Source organism: Oncorhynchus mykiss, chromosome 20 (genome assembly GCF_013265735.2).
Source record: "Oncorhynchus mykiss isolate Arlee chromosome 20, USDA_OmykA_1.1, whole genome shotgun sequence".
In the NCBI taxonomy this organism is placed as follows: Eukaryota; Metazoa; Chordata; class Actinopteri; order Salmoniformes; family Salmonidae; genus Oncorhynchus; species Oncorhynchus mykiss.
Window position 1 is genome coordinate 6,118,494 of NC_048584.1, and position 17,785 is coordinate 6,136,278.

Genomic DNA, 17,785 nt, shown 5'->3' on the forward strand with positions numbered 1-17,785 from the left:
AGAGGTGTATTGGCTGTTCAGGTGTGTAAGGAGGAGACTTAAATAGGAGGAAGGGTTAAATACCCGTGCTTGTGTGAACATGTCTTTGTCTGTTCAGCTGTCTGACCTTTTGGGTGAATAAACTTGGTTTGAGCTCTCCACAGTTGTCCGTCAGTTGTTACCCAGTTATTTAGAACCTAAAACTAAAATGTAGCTGTTGCAAAGGTGCGCATCAGCGACTTGTATGCAGCTTGATTAATGGGCATTCCTGTGAGACCCGCAGTCTTTTGCATGACAATAACCGGCTGACAAAAGTTCATGACAACCACAGCCCTATCTACAGCGCATTCATAAAGTATTCAGACCCCTTGACTTTTTCCACGTTTTGGAAATGTTACAACCTTATTCTAAATTGTATTAAGTTGTTTTTTCCTCATAAATCTACACACAATACACCATAATGACAATGTTTTTAAAAAAAAATAATCATATCACATTTATATAAGTGTTTTTCTAGTGTTGATAGGCTTTTTACTACCAGCCATATATAGAGCTCTGATTACTACTGTATACATACTATGTGTTGTGTGAAATGATACGGAGAGAGTTAATGAGGAGAAAGCACTAACGCTAATCTGTATCGTCAGGAATGGGTCCCACCTGTAAAAAAGCCAAAGAATGAAAGTCCAGAAGGATAAACCGTAAGCAGTGTGTGTGTGTGTGTGTGTGTGCGTGTGTGCGTGTGTGCGTGCGAGCGAGTGTGGACTTGTTTTCCTATCTTGTCACAACCAGGATGTCGTGACAAGATGGGAAAACAAGAAAAAATCTGAAAAGTTCAAATGTTATTTTCTTTTTAAAGCTGCAAAATGTTTGGTTAAGACGGCGCCGGAGAGGATGGCTGATGTGTTACATCCTAACCAACTGTGCTATTTTGTTTGTTTTTTTGTGTTGTTTGTAACTTATTTTTGTTACTTATTTTGTACATAATGTTGCTGCTTCCGTCCCTTATGACTGAAAATAACTTCTGGACATTAGGACAGTGATTACTGACCTCGAACTGGAAGAAGCTTTTTCTTTTAACGAGTCCAATGATAAGGATATACTGCTTTCCCAGGAACAGGCCCAAATCCCCGTCATTTGCGTGAAGAAAAGATGGAGAAAAAGGGGGCAGAGGTCGGGCTGCCTTCTGAGAATTAATTGGCGAGAGAGTAAACTCCCACCGCCATCTGTTCTATTGGCTAACGTGCAATCATTGCAAAATAAAACTGATGACCTATTTTTTACTTTAGTTAACATTGTAAATATTTTCTTAGCTCTTCTTGAACTGCACTGTTGGTTAAGGGCTGGTAAGTAAGCATTTCACGGTAAGGTCTACAAATGTTGTATTTGGCGCATGTGACAAATCAAGTTTGATTTGACATGTAACTTTTTGTGTTACCTAACCAAATTCATGTTGAAATATGTGTTATACAGTGCCTTTGGAAAGTATGCAGAACCCTTGACTTTTTCCACATTTTGTTAGGTTATAAGGTCAGCCTTATTCTAAAATTGATCAAATATTTTTTCCCCCTCATCAATCTACACACAATACCCCATAATGACAAAGCAAAAACAGTTTTGGAAATTGTAGCTAATTTATTAAATATAAAAACTGATCCTGACTAGTCTCCCAGTCCCTGACACTGAAAACATCCCCACAGCATGATGCTGCCACCACCATGCTTCACTGTAGGGATGGTGCCAGGTTTCCTCCAGACGTGACGCTTGGCATTCAGGCCAAAGAGAATCTGAGAGTCTTTAGGTGAGAGTTTTCAGGTGTCTTTTGACAAACTCCAAGCGTGCTGTCATGTGCCTTTTACTGAGGAGTGACTTCCGTCTGGCCACTCTACCGTAAAGGCCTGATTAGTGAAGGTTCTCCCATCTCCACAGAGGAACTGTAGAGCTCTGTCAGAGTGACCATCGGGTTCTTGGTCACCTCCCTGACCAAGAATGAGCGATGAGCTGTCCTTTAAAGCAGGTAACCTGACACCACAATCTCTTCAAATCACAGTTCAATTCAGCATTATGTCTAAAGCATTGAGAGTTAACGGTTACTTTAGCCAGTCCAATGTCTCAAGTGTATCATCCTGAATCATGTTTGTTTCCATACCTGTATTATTCCAGGTGAAGTGTTCCTGAAGGTTGAGGAGGAGGCTGACCAGGGCTGGTGCAGGGGGATGCTGGATGGAGGAAAGGACGGCTTCTACCCAGCTAATTACATTGAGGCTGTTGTGCAGTGATGATGTCATCCTGCCATGCCCACACTCAAGTGTTACCTCAAGTGTTACAAAATGTGCATGTGTTCCTTGACCAATCCACTTTGGTGCAAAACCAATTTAGATTTTTGAGTTGACTTTGACATCTTACCAAAATAACCATAAACATGAAATGTTAACGCCCACAATGTTATCATAATCATCATGCTGAAATATGCAATGTACATTTTTATCTAAAGATTGATACCCTCAATTATCTAATTTTATATCACCAAATTTTAACATTCTGACCACGGTAAAAATTTTACATTCATAAAAAAAAAACATGTTTTCCCATCTCAAGAGGTAAATACAAAAAAGACTATAGTAAGTGCCTAATAAATGCCAAAGTAAGTAACAGGGTTGACCGTAACTTAACCAATTAATCTTAAATCTGCCATGAATCGCCTTGTGACCTGGGGAATGAAAGCTTGCTGTGTGCAACAGGGAGGGTCAATTGAATTCAAGCTTCATCCCGAAAATGATACTGTTAAACATTTGTAGCCTATCTATCTATGGGTAAGAGGGTTGACGTGTTATGCCAGACACGCTCAGTTTTCTACCACAAAGCACCAACTGCCAACACACCTACTTTTACATCATGATTTGACTTACTGTATGTTCAATGTTTATAAACATTTTTAAAAATTAAGAGTTCAGTTCACTTAATAGGGTTGACCTTAAAATGAGGTACAGACATGAATTCATTTAAAAAATAATAAATATTAAATAAGTAATAATAATAATTTGTCAAAGCAACAAAATATCAAGGGCTTTGCAATGATGGTGAAAACTGAGAAACTTTAGGTTTGAGTGGGTTAAAATCTTCCGAGAAGTAAAAATAAATAAATGACGTGTCATTTAATGACATGTTAAAATAATGTTTTTGTCAGTTTAGCAAATCTTTGCTCATAAAAAAATCGGATTCATTGAATTTTCCATGTGGTCTATATTATTAAAGGGGCCTTTTATTTAATAAAACAGGCCTTTAAAATTCAATATTGATGCAACATTCTTACTTGCATTATCAAACGATGCAAAAGACACTTCATTCGCTGAACAACCCCTATACGTTTTGAATATTTGTGCAATATGAATTAACTTGTAAATAAATGGCAATCACTCACTGTGTGTACTTTTTGCAGGAGCTCTCTGTAACGTCGGGAGAGTGATGGGTGTGGAGTCAGGCGCAGAGAGCAGAAGTTCCACGGGAAAAAAACGCTTTAATGTCCTCAGTAAACAGGAACAGGTACTAAAATGGGTGAAGCCAAAACACAGGAGCAAACACAATCCAAAGACCACTGTTACATAAACCGGACAGCGAAAACCCAAAATCAACAATATACCACTGGCGCGTCGGTGAACAGCACCTTCAAACGACGGAATGCTCCGTCCGCCCCCTTCAGCAGTGAGGTAATAGGATAAACCTCAGGTAGTAATTGGCTAACCCTACCAACCGCTGCACCTCTTTTACCGTGGTCAGAGTCGGCCAATTACGCACGGCTTTGACGCGGTCACCCTCCATTACCACCCTCGAGGTGGAAATGCGATAACCCAGGAAGGAAACGGCTCGTTTGGAAAACTCACATTTCTCCGCCTTCACGTACAGGTCATGCTCCAGCAGTCGCCCAAGAACCTTGCGCACCAGAGACACATGCGTGGCGCGTGTAGCGGAGTAGATCAAGATATAGTAAATATACACCACCACACCCTGTCCGTGCAGGTCTTTGAGAATCTCGTCTACGAAGGATTGAAAGATGGCTGGAGCATTCTTTAACCCGTACGGCATGACGAGGTACTCATATTGGCCAGATGTGGTACTAAACGCGGTTTTCCACTCATCTCCCTCCCAAATACGCACCAGATTATACCCGCTCCTGAGGTCCAGTTTCGTGAAGAATCGCGCCCCGCTAAATGATTCCACCACCGTAGCGATGAGAGGTAGTGGGTAACTAAAACCCACAGTGATGGAATTGAGACCTCGATAATCAATACACGGACGCAAACCACCCACCTTTTTCTTAATGAAAAAGAAACTCGAGGAGACGGGTGACATGGAGGGCCGAATGCCCTGTCCCAGGGCTTCCGTGACATAGCCAACGTCTCCTCCTGGGACAAAGGATACACGTGACTCCTGGGTAGTGCAGTGTTTACCTGGACGTTTATCACGCAATCCCCCTGTCAATGGGGTGGTAATTGGGTCTCCTTCTTCTTACTGAAGGCGATAGCCAAATCGGCATACTCAGCGGGAATGCGCACGGTGGAAACCTGGTCTGGACTCGCCACAGTTGTCGCACTGATGGAAACTCCTACACACCTGCGTGAACACTCATCAGACCACCCCTGGAGAGCTCCCTGTCTCCACGAAATCTTAGGATTGTGAATAGCCAGTCAGGGAATCCCCAGCACCACCGGAAACGCAGGTGAATCGATAAGGAACAGACTAACAGACGCTCCTTATGATTCCCCCGCGTAATCATCTCCAGAGGAATCGTGGCCTCGCTGACCAGACCTGACCCTAACGGTCGACTATCTAAGGAGTGCACGGGGAAGGGATCTACCTTGACTAATGGAATCCTCAACCTCTGGGCGAGTCCTCGATCTATAAAGTTCCCCGCTGCGACTGAATCGACTAGCGCCTTATGCTGGAGAGAGGGAAAAAACTTAAGGAAACAAATTAATAAAAACATGTGACCAACAAGAAGCTCTGGGAGAGTGTGGTGCTGACTCACCTTGGGTGATCGAGGAGTGTTCTGCCTGCCCTCTCAACTCCCAGATGGACTCCTCCAGCACCTACCAGAAGTGTGCCCTCTCCAGCCACAACGGGTACAGGAGGAGCCTCATCCTCCGGTCTCCCTAGATGCAGCCCCCCCCCCCCCCCTAGCTCCATCGGAATGGGAGCGGGAGGGCCAGGAGGTGGAACTGACAGGACCCTTTCAGAACGTCTGCGAGCAGCCAGCAGATGGTCTAGCCGGATCGACATGTCTATTAGCTCATCCAGGCTGAGCGTAGTGTCCCGACAAGCCAGCTCCCTGCGGACGTCCTCTCTCAGGCTACACCTTTAATAGTCTATCAGGGCCCTGTTGTTCCACCCCGCTCCAGCGGCTAAGGTCCGGAACTCCAAGGTCCGAAAGTCCTGCGTGCTCCTCGTCCCCTGCCGGAGATGGAACAACCTCTCAACTCCGGGTAGTGGCCCCTCGCTGAGTTGGGCCCGTTCCAGACGGCATTGGCCCACTCCAGGGCTCTACCCGTCAGGCAGGAGACGAGGACACTCACGCTCTCCTCATCTGAGGGAGCCGGCCGAACGGTGGCCAGGTAGAGATCTAGTCGTAACAGGAATCCCTGGCACCCCGCCGCCGCTCCATCGTACTCCCTCGGAGGCCATAGAATTAGAACAAAAAGACTTAACAACTGGCAACCTAACCGATAGAACAAATGACCAGCCGGCTTGGGTAGCAACCCTAGATTTGTGTCGGGACTATATCTTGTGGAAGGATGAAATAGTATGAATAAATTAATCAATGTAACATTTAGAATGAAAATATGTCAATCATTATTTTATCCTCACAACACCGGCTTCTTGGGCATTATCACTTAATTATACAATGGGTGGGTCTAATCCTGAATGCTGATTGGTTAAAAACACATTTCAGCCGGTGTCTATTCCACAAGTTTCCTAAAATGCCTTTTTTCTCTGTTCCATCTGACTCCGCAATCCATCTGACTCCAAGCAATTTATAAACTTATCGCCACTATAAAAAGCATGTAGACATTATCTCACATTTCTTTTAGACTAACATTTAGTTTTCAACAGCAGAGATTTGTATAAACCTTACTGTCTGTCTCTCTGACAATTGCAACATTGCTTCAATATTCAAATTGATCAGCCAGGCAGGCAGCGTTTCTCAGCTTGACACATCTTGACACACTGCTCGCTTAACCCAGAAGCCAGCCACACCAACGTGTTGGAGGAAACACTGTACACCTGGCGACCGTGTCAGCGTGCATGTGCCCGACCCGCCACAGGAGTCACTAGAGCGCGATGGGACAAGGACATCCTGGCCGGGCAAACCCTCCCCTAACCCGGACGACTCTGGGCCAATTGTGCGCCGCCTCATGGGTCTCCCGGTCGCGGCCTGCAGCAACACAACCCTTGGATCGAACCCGGGTCTGTAGTGAATGCGATGCAGTGCCTTTGACCGCTGCCCCACTAGGGAGGCCAATACTCAAATATTTAATCCCAGTAGGAACATTTGAAATTAAATGGGGTAACGGTTCCAGAGTAACATATGGCATTAATTGACATTGCTTCCGACTTATTCCAATTAATTTTGTAGCCTGATATACTAGAATATGATTCAACACAAGTTAGTAATCCTTGTACAGACTGAAGAGTACCAGAGACCAGCAGTAGAAAATCATCTGCATTCATAAGCAGCTTATGTTTTCCTCCTCCATGTACACCCCTAATTTCTGGATCTGTTCTTATCATTGTTGCAAGAGCCTCTCCTAAAACAGGAGAGGGGAGAGTGAGCAACCCTGCTTTGTGCCTCTAGAAAGACAAAATTTTTTGACATAATTCCATTCGTAAGTACTGTTGCTTTAGGATTGGAATAGAGGACCCCTATCCATTTACAAAAGTCAGGTCCGAACCACATTTTTCTAGGGTTCTTAAGAGAAAATCCCACTCTACCCTATCAAATGCCTTCTCAGCATCTGTAATAATGGAGCCGTGAGTCGGGAAGCAGGTGTAAGCGAAACGTTTAATAAAACAACAAAACCAGGAAGGAGCAATTCCTTTTGGCTACAAGCCGGTACACAAGAACAATACCAACTGGTGAGTGAACATAATAGTGGGAGGAAATGATGAAGGTAATGAAGTCCAGTTGTGAATCATAATGATTAACGATCATAATGATGAGTGCCAGGTGTGCGTAATGATGAATACCAGGACCGGTGGTTAGTAGTCTGGCAACGTCATACGCTCCATCATCGTACGCTCCAATGTCGTAGGGGAGGAGCAAGAGAAGATGTGACAGCTACTAAGGAGGCAGCAGTGGAAGGAACTATATTTGAGCGGTTTAACCACATGAGATGTAAGAGACTCCTCATATTATCAGTTGAGGTCCTGTTCTTTATAAATCCTACTTGGTCACTATGTATGATATTATGTAGTGCCTTCTCTAAGCGTATCACAGGGGTCTTAGTAAGAATCTTACAATCCACATTAAGGAGGCTGATAGTTCTAAAATTTCCAGGTTCTGTAGTATCTCTATCCTTTTTAGGAATGAGCGATATCAAAGCCTCATTAAAAGGTGTCCGGAAGGGAGCCATTTTTTTATGCCTCCTGGTAAACCAATGTCAATACAGGTACAAGAATGTCAATATACTTTTTATAATATTCTACAGAAAGGCCATCCAGACCAGGGGATTTCCCTGCGTTCATAGACAAAATGGTGGCTCTAACTTCTTCTTCTGTTATAGTATAGTCCAGGTCCTCTACCTGGCTATCTAGGTAATTCCATACCAGACAAGAAAGTATCCATGTCTATGGGTCTCTCTGAACAGGAAGTATATAAATCTTAATAAAAACTAAACAGTGCATATTCTGCCTTTTTGTTATACATTTCTTGCAACTGAAATTTACATTTGCAGGAAGTTTGAAATGCGCTATCTGTGTCTTGTCAAAACCCTTTCCAAGACACATAGCTCTATTTCTAATCTTTTTACTGCTTCGGCCCCTTCTCTCTTCTTTTTGGACACATGTGCTATTACTTCCCCTCTACTATATGCTTTAGGAGGTTTCCCATACCGTGGAAATATTTTCAGTTGAGACTATGTTGATCTCCAAAAAAGGATCTAAGATCATCTGCTAGTGCTGTCTAAATCTACCCTTCTTCACATTTTCGGAGTTTAATACAACATGTAACTCTACTATAGCATGATCTGTGAGGGCAATGGGCCCAATTTTGTAATCAATCACATTATTAACCATTAAATTAGATATCAATAAATCTATTCTGGAGTGTGTATTATGACAGTGGGAAAGAATAGTCCATCCTAATGATAGAAAAAGGTATAATCTCCAAATGTCTGTAAGGCCCATATCTTCTACTGCAACAATAATCCCATTTTGTTTGGAATGAAATGAGCTAAACTTCTGCAGCCCAGCCTCCTCTAAATTTCATTGCCTCTGTATATGTGAAATGTGATTCCAGTAAGAACACAATATCCACCTGTTTTGATTGTTAATACATGTCAAATGTCAAAATCTTTTTCCTCTTCACTTGGTTACGACAACAATTTATGTTCCAAGAGATTATTTTTACATAACCATTAGCCATATTTGCGCTGACTAGTTATAGCCTGTGAGCATGAAGTGTCGCATTTAACACACGTGACAACTCTAATGAACATTATTATTTAACATTTCACAAAATACTGTGCCTTCAGAAAGTATTCAGACCCCTTGACCTTTTCCACATTTTGTTACGTTACAGCCTTAATCAATAAAACATTTTCCTCAGCAATCTACACACAATACCCCATAATGACAAAGCAAAAACAGGTTTTTAGACATTTTGCAAAAACCCCCAAGACACAAGATACATATAAGTGAATTTGTCACCCGATATGGATGAAAATATCCCCAACTTAAAGCTGACAGTCTGCACTTTAACCTCACAGTCATTGTATCATTTCAAATCCAAAGTGCTGGAGTACAGAGCCAAAATGTGTCACTGTCCCAATACTTTTGGAGCTCACTGTAGATAAATTCTCTTGGTAAATTGTTTGGTCTGCAGCTTATCATGAGGTATTCTAACTAAGGCGAACAAAACTCAAGACTTCCTTAACATTAGAGATCCCGCACCAGCTGTTGTTAACAAAGTGACACACCCCTCCCCTCTTCGCCTTACCGAGTCTGCCGTCCAGTCTTCACGATGCAAAGAAAAACTGTACACTGAGTGTACAAAACATTAGGAACACCTGCTCTTTTCATGACATAGACTGACCAGGTGAAAGCTCTGATCTGTTATTGATGGCACTTGTTAAATCCACCTGAATCCGTGTAGATGAAGGGGGGAAAATAGGTTAAAGAAGGATTTTTATGCCTTGAGACAATTGACATATGTATGTGAATGGTCAAGACAAAAGATTTAAGTGTGGGCTTCCGTGTGGCGCAGAGGTCTAAGTCACTGCATCTCAGTGCTAGAGGCATCACTACAGACCCTGGTTTTGCTCCAGGATGTATCACAACCAGTCGTGATTGGGAGTCCCATACGGTGGCGCACAATTGCCCCTGCGTCGTCCGGATTTGGCCAGGGGAGGCAGTCATTGTAAATAAGAATAAACTGACGTGCCAAGTTAAATATATGAAAAATAAATAAATTGTGTCTTTGAACCGGTTTGAGTGTTTCAAGTTCAACAGATGTTTAACACTCAACAGATTCCTGTGTGTATTAATAATGGTCTACCACCCAAAGGACATCCAGCCAACTTGACACGTCTGTGGGAAGCATCGGAGTCCACATGGGCCAGCATCCCTGTGGAACAATTTCGACACCTTGTAGAGTCCATGCCATGATGAACTGTTCTGAGGGCAAAAGACGGTGCATCTCAGTGTATATCCATATACTTGTTCAGCAAAGACTCTGAGAAACGTAGTATATTACAGTTTTTCAGGTCCCGTTGATAGGATAGATCCAAAGGGAGCTCGTCCAGTTTGTTCTGCAGTGATTGTACTGTTCTGGAAAAATTCTTACACAGGGACACTCGAAGTCCATCTTAAATGAATCATTGTTTATTGTCAGCGCGCTGGAGAGGTTCCAACCAGCTCAATGCACCATAGTACACATCAATCAGGAGCTCTCTGGGCAGTCCCAGCAGTTGTCTTATATACGGCTATACACAGACAAGTTATATTTGCATGATTTAGCATAATTAATTCATCATTATTGTTTTGTTTCATTCATATGACCGACCACTACTGTTTCATAACATGTGACAGACCAACACCTTACGAGGCTTCTCCTCTCTAAGCTGAGACCTTGAAACTGGGATATCTTTTGTTTGTTCTCAAAACAAGGTCTGGGCGTACTGCCAAATTGCAGCTACTGATAAGAGTATTTGTTTAGTCAACCACTTGCATGAACACAAAAATTGTTTTTTAGAACCGCACATGATTAGAACACAGAAATTAGGTATAAGAAAAGCATAAACATTATTCCCTTTACAGTACATTCGCCAATGGTGGTGTATTTGCTTGTCGACGTAGTCTCGTCAGGGTGCCAGATCGCATGTCTCTCTCGGCAGGCAGGCTCAGTGTCAGGGGCAGGCAGAGGGGTCAGGCAGGTGGGCTCAGAGTCAGGACAGGCAAGGGTCAAAACCAGGAGGGCAAGAAAAAGAGAGACTGGGGAAAAGCAGGAGCTGAAACAAAACGCTGGTTGACTTGACAAACAAGACGAACTGGCCACAGACAAACAGAGAACACAGGTATAAGTACCCAGGGGATAATGGGGAAGATGGGCTCCACCTGGAGGGGGGTGGAGACAAGCACAAGGACAGGTGAAACAGATCAACATTATGTAAAAAAAAAAAAAAAAAGATCTGCGTATAAAAACACACAAAATAGCAGAATTGGTCAGGATCCGTAAGACGGCTGCTATCCACTGCAGAGCCATCTTTTTCATCAAAATCAAATCAAATTTTATTGGTCACATACACATGGTTAGCAGATGTTATTGCGAGTGTAGCGAAATGCTTGTCATAGCTTGCATCAGCTGTAATAAATCATGATTTATTCACAATCACAATGACAAAGGAAGGCTTAGAAATAAGAGTTTGGCATTTTGATAGAAATGTCTAAATCAGGGTGACTGTCCTTACCTTAAGTGGTATGGCCACCAATGGAGTTTGCCTGTGGGTTCGTCTTCACCCCTCCATCAACCTATCAGGGGAAAGTCAAAAGGAAATCACTAATTGCAATTAAACGTTCAGGTAAGTTATGATTTTTCCGGCACACTTCAAATGAAATCTTGCTAACATTGTTCACTGTTACCACCCCTACCCTAGATACTGCTGTGTACAAAAAGACCACCGAACTTTTGTCAGTGAACCAACTAATGTTTTCCAGTTCATTAATGAATCTTGTGTAGTCCACATTAACAATGTTCTGTCTTTCATCTCTCCCAGCTCCCCTCCCTCCCCCAAACAGAGCGTGTCCCTGCAGTCCTACCCCTCCAGCACCCTCCTCAGAATCTCAAAAACAACAGCCCCCTTTCCAGAGCAGAAAATCACATTTAAAAATGGTGAGGTGAAGAGAGCTCCCAACTCCTCGCCACTGTTTGAGAATGCAGCCTTCCATCTTAGGTGAGGAGTTGATGTTCTGTCACACCCTGACTATAGTTTGCTGTGTATGTTTCTATGTTTTGTTTGGTCAGGGTGTGATCTGAGTGGGCATTCTATGTTGGATGTCTAGTTTGTCTGTTTCTGTGTTTGGGCCTGATATGGTTCTCAATCAGAGGCAGGTGTTAGTCATTGTCTCTGATTGGGAACCATATTTAGGTAGCCTGTTTTGTGTTGGGTTTTGTGGGTGGTTGTTTCCTGTCTTTGTGTTTATTGCACCAGATAGGGCTGTTTGGGTTTTGCCACGTTTGTTGTTTTGCATTATGTTCATGTTGAGTTTTCCTATTAAAAAACATGAACTTCAACCACGCTGCATTTTGGTCCGCCTCTCCTTCGCAGGAAGAAAGCCGTTACATGTTCCAGGCTCGCTCAAACAGCTCACATCTCAAACAGCTCAGAGGAAGGCCCCAAAAATTGTCAAAGACTCCAGTTACCCAAGTCATAGACAGTTCTCTCTGCTACCGCACGGCAAGCCATGAGACTGCTGAACAATTAATCAAATGGCCATCCGGACTATTTACATTGACCCCCCTTTGTTTTTACACTGCCCTTTTGTTTTTATACTACTGCTACTCGCTGTTTTATCTATACTTTATGATTTCATTTTTTTACTTTACTTTATTTATTAAATATTTTCTTAACTCAATTTCTTGAACTGCATTGTTGGTTCCTCTCTGGGACAGGCGGGACAACTTCCGGTGAAACTGGAGGGCGCGCAATTCAAATAAATAATCATAAAAATTATGGATATTAAACATTTAGGAACATACAAGTGTCTTATTTCAGTTAAAAGCTTAAATTCTTGTTAATCTAACTGCATTGTCCGATTTACAATAGGCTTTACAGCAAAAGCATGCCATGCAATTGTTTGAGGACGGCGCCCCACATCAAAATATTTTTCCACCAGCACAGGTTTCATAAATTCACCAATAGCGATTAAATATTCACTTACTTTTTAAAAATCTTCCTCTGATTTGTCATCCAAAGGGTCCCATTTACAACATGTAGTGCCGTTTTTGTGAGATAAAATCCTTCTTTATATCCCAAAAAGTCTGTTTAGTTGGCGCCATTGATTTGAGTAATCCACTCGTTCAACATGCAGATAAAGGAATCCAAAAACCTACCGCTAAACTTTGTTAAAACAAGTCAAAATGTGTTTCTATTGACTCCTCAGATACTCTAAAATGTAATCAAACTATAATATTTAATTCGGAAAGAAGTATGTTCAATAGGAAAACAATATTAGCAGGTGCCTGTCCTCTTCGTCACGCCTGCTCCTGCTCTTCCCTTCCCCTGGCGCTTGAGTGCGCCTGATTACCCTGCATCACACGTTTCTGCCATCCATCACTCACACCTGCCTTCCCTCGTCACACGCATCAGCGTTATTGGATTCACCTGGACTCATTCATCACCTGTTATTTCCTCCCCTATATATGTCAGTTCCCTAGCTTTGTTCCCTGCTGCTTCATTGTATTGTTTTTGTCTTAGTTTATGTTCATGTCTTGTCTATGTCCATTATTATGAAATGTTTTACTCCCCGTACCTACTTCGTCCATCCAGCGTCATGTGACACTTCGTTGCGCACGCATAGACTAATTTCTAAGTCTGTATCCTAGTACTAAAACTCATAATTTGTCCTTGTTTGGGAAGAAACAAGCCTAAAACCTTGAACAAAGACCACTGACATCCAGTGGAAGCCATAAGAATTGCATACTGGGAGCTAGATTACATTTTATCCCTATACGTTCTAATGGAAGAGCATGGGCTCAAAAAAAACAATTTCTGGTTGGTTTTTCTTTGGATTGTCTGCTACCATATATATTGTGTTATAGTCTCCTACGTTAATTTAACATTTCTACAAACTTCAGAGTGTTTTCTTTCCAATGGTACCAATTATATGCATATCCTGGCTTCAGGGCCTAAACAACAGGCAGTTTACTTTGGGCACGTCAGTCAGGCAGAAATTGAGAAAAATAGACCCTAGCCTGAAGAAGTATTAAGGGCTTGTAAGTAAGCATTTCACGGTTGTATTTGGCGCATGTGACAAAGATAACTTGATTTGTTTTGACAGGTTTGCCTAGCAATAATGTCATTTTTATATACAGTTCAATTGGCATTGTATCAGTATTGTGGCTAACATTATGTCCATCTCTACCTTCCTCAGCTCTACTTCCTTCATCCATGCGATCTCAATCACCTGCTTACATCCAGCCAATCCCAGGCACCCCTTCCCTTCCAGGAACCAGAGGCTGACCTTCCGAAGGAGGAACCAGACATTGGGGGTCATCCATGGGATCCAGACTACTCATACATTATCCCAGAAGGCAGTGGGGAAGGGATGAAGCATTTAAACACCACCGTCAACAGATGACTGGTCAATTTGCTTTAAAGAGACATTCTTTGGTAGGCTTAAAGCTAGTATAATCAGACAATACTGGCATTCATGCTATCCACACATTAAGATGCCAAAAAAACAAAGAGTCTTGCATGTGATGACAGATGAAGATATGGCAAAGATTATGATGACAACCAGAGCATGAATTGCACAGTGACATTCGAAGTGGTCTCTATTGAGTGCAAAAAAAATGCATGGGCCTAATAATAAAGACAATTTAACGGTAAAAATGATTTACCATTTTAATGTAGCATGAACACATCAGTCATGATACTTTCATCTGATTGCCAAACAAATCACTTCAAAAAGTAGGCTACCTACCTGTGCATGTTCGTCCACACCAAAATAATCAAACAGTGCAATGGATGTACACTTGCGCCATTAGATTAATGGAATTAGATATCTGTTTACAAAACACCAAAAGTGTGCCTAATGACATCGGACGATTGTCATTGATTCGGCCTACGTTAATTGATGCAGCTTACTGACAAATTCACCTTTTTTGTATCTGTTAAAGGAATTAAATTTGCTCTATGTTTTAATACCCAATTAAAATTAAACACTCTGTCAATTCATAAGGATGTGTAAGACCCTTATTCTATAATAATAGACAGAGCCCAGTCTTAAAGTCAAACAGCAGAGTTTATTCACGAGAGTACTGAATACGATACAGTTTACCACAGGTTATAAACTGAAAATGACGTCATTAGTTCCAACACCAACCCGTGCCATCTCCAGTACAAAGGCTGTATCTCAAGCCTTCCCACATCTGTCTCACTACCAATTTAATATAATTTACGAGTCAAGGTTTTCTTGAGTAGATAAGCATTCTAGCCAGTCTGAAGATATCGTTCATTCATTTGTACCAAGGAACAGACAGTCATTGTTCTAACTCTTGACCACATTCACACACATTATATTCAGTACTGGGATCAAGAAAGAAAATTCATACATACACAGTAACATAATAGTATTCTGATTAGTACATATACAGTAACATAACAGTATTCTGATTAGTACATATACAGTAACATAATAGTATTCTGATTAGTACATCCTGATTGAAATGTATACATAATTAGTCATTATAGATAAAAATTCCCTTAACAGTATCCTGAAAAGTCGGGACACCCCCCAAATGGGTCTGAAACTGTCCAGGGAAAAACGGGATGGTCACCATAAAACACACAGTCATTTTACTGGACTAGGCTACAATTTGTAGGCCTATTACCATGAACTTCAACTGGGGATACCAGTAGCCATTAATGTAGTGGTCAAAAAAAAAAATAGGTGGGCATTTTTCAAAAAAATGTGGGTAAATTGCGTTTAGTTGCGTTCACCCTCCACTAGACCTACACCACTGCCGGTAGCCTACCTTCTCAGCAGAGGCAATTTTACACACATGAACATGTACGGAACAGGTACCCTACATTCAATATAATACACCAGTTGAATCAAAACATGTTTGTACCATAGTTCATGAGTTGTCCATAATTCATGAATTGAATGCTTGGAGTCTTCACAGATCGTGTGACACAAAACACTACTTTCCTTTCCTTACATTGACATTCATGACAGTGTTATTTGTAATTATTAGAACATTGAAGTTAAAACCTGTATGATTCCTGGATCTTGGAAATCTCTGAAAATGCACTGTAAGTGTAACTGTGCCTATGTAACATTTCATTATGTTTAGACATAAAAACAGTTACCAAAAGAGTCAACTATAGGCCTACTGTCATTGATGTTGGATGGATTGGATGCACATTCGTATCTAGCTGTAGGATAGTTGTCTAAGTGATATTGGGGGCCATCATCAGCTGATCCAGGAAATAAAATATTGATAGAAAATAATAAAGCAAAATAAATGGTATACTTCTTATGGCCACAGACGGCATAGAGAACACCAATACCCGCGCGCACCTGAAAAAACAAAGCAATGAGCGCTCTAGACAGCTGACTGACAAAAGCAAACTGATAAATCAACAGATACATCTAATGCATTGGAATAAAGGCTATTTTTTAATCAAGGACGAATGGCAAACAAACAGCAAAAATGAGCAAGTACAAGGGAAAATCTATGCGTTTAAAGGAGCTCAGCTGAGGTCAAATTCGGCGCTACTAAGTGGTTAGCTCAGTGGACATGGAGACGGTATATACAGCCACATAGAAGTAAATGGTTTAAACCATGACAGAGAGTTGGGGGTGTTTGTTTAATTTGGAAGCTTTTATTTTCATATTTACCACTGTAAAACATATTTGCATTTAGAGGAGCTAATGTCTCATTCAGGGCAGCTGAGCCTCCCCCGGCTCCCCCGTAATTTGCACCCTGAAGACAACCAGCGTTGACATATGATTCTCTATACTTCTAGCTCCATTCTTGCCACCAAGACCTTCCTTTGAGGTCCTGTCCAGAATCCCTAGTCTTGTTGCCTGATTCTTACATGCTGACCAGACCAGACACGTCGCGTGCGCGAGCGTTGCAAAATAAATGTAGAAATCCATGTTATTCAATTATTATGTTATTCAACTTGTGCCTAATCGCAGTGCTCACCATAAAGGGCTGCATAGAAGGCTGCACGATTAATCAAATTCAGATTGAAATTGAGATATTGGCATGTGCAATATCCATATTGCGAGTGGCTGGAATTTTCTCCTTTCTTTGACACTGTTAATACAACAAGAACTAGACTACAGTACCTCCTTCATTCACTCTACATGCACAGAAGATGCTGGCCAATCACAAGCGGGCTCTCTCACTCGCTGCATGGCATGCACATGCTGGCCAATCACAAGCGTCCCCGCTTAGAGCATGCAGTTAGATGCTGGTGAGGAGAGAAAAGGCAAAACCTCAGCGTGCGTGTCGGAAACACGAGTGCGGTAAGGCTAGATTAAAAGAATGTGATAGGAATACCTCCATAATAAATGTTGTTCTGTATAATCAATATTGTTTTGTTTTAAGTACAGTAGTTTCACATTCAATGCTGGTTGAAGCTGTATATATACTGACCCAGACCCGGTGCCAGGATAAAGTGACTAAAGAGGGCAGTTGAAATCGGCGTTCTTGCATTGGAATTATATTGAATTCTGCTTATATCACGCCATACGACAATAAACATAAAGTTTAAACGCGAGAACCATTGAGTGCTTTTAAAGTGACGGATAGTTTGGTGCAAAATCTGCAGCCTATCTCCACTGCCGTAGTATCATCACAACGGACAGTGCCCTACACACTAAAGCAAGGCTGTTTTGGTAAAGAATATAGGCTACAAGATAGACGGGGTTGTTCACCAATTACAAACAGCCTATGTGAATGCAGCCGTACACACAGCTGTCTTACCAGAATAATTGCAAACTAAATGCTGAATAGCAGTTTGGCTTGGAATACCAACACAACCGCAAATGTGAACAAATGAAAGAGAACAAAGGTACAAGCCAGTGGTACCAAGTAGTAGGCCTAGTAAACAAAATATCAGATTGATAAAGGCATGACACAATCCATATTTAGGCCAGTTACATTAGCAGTGAACAAAAGGCGAATGGAGATCCAAATAACCAAAACAACGAGATGCAGCAATGCACAGCTGTCTTGCCAAATAAGTCCTGCCCCCTTCAAACATGGAAAATTAGCCACTCATGAGCTCAGCAACACGTCGTGTTACGGCATTATACATTTCTGTGGATCAAATTCGAGTAATCAATTAAGCAATGC

General features: G+C 41.8%; 1 long non-coding RNA gene across 1 annotated transcript; it reads left to right on the forward strand.

Annotated features, from left to right (window-relative positions):
* The first annotated feature begins 10,791 nt into the window (after positions 1–10,791).
* On the forward strand, positions 10,792–14,110 carry LOC110498848. The gene is made up of 2 exons (XR_002469879.2): positions 10,792–11,642; positions 13,843–14,110. It is a non-coding gene; the product is annotated as an uncharacterized LOC110498848 (long non-coding RNA).
* Positions 14,111–17,785: the final 3,675 nt, after the last annotated feature.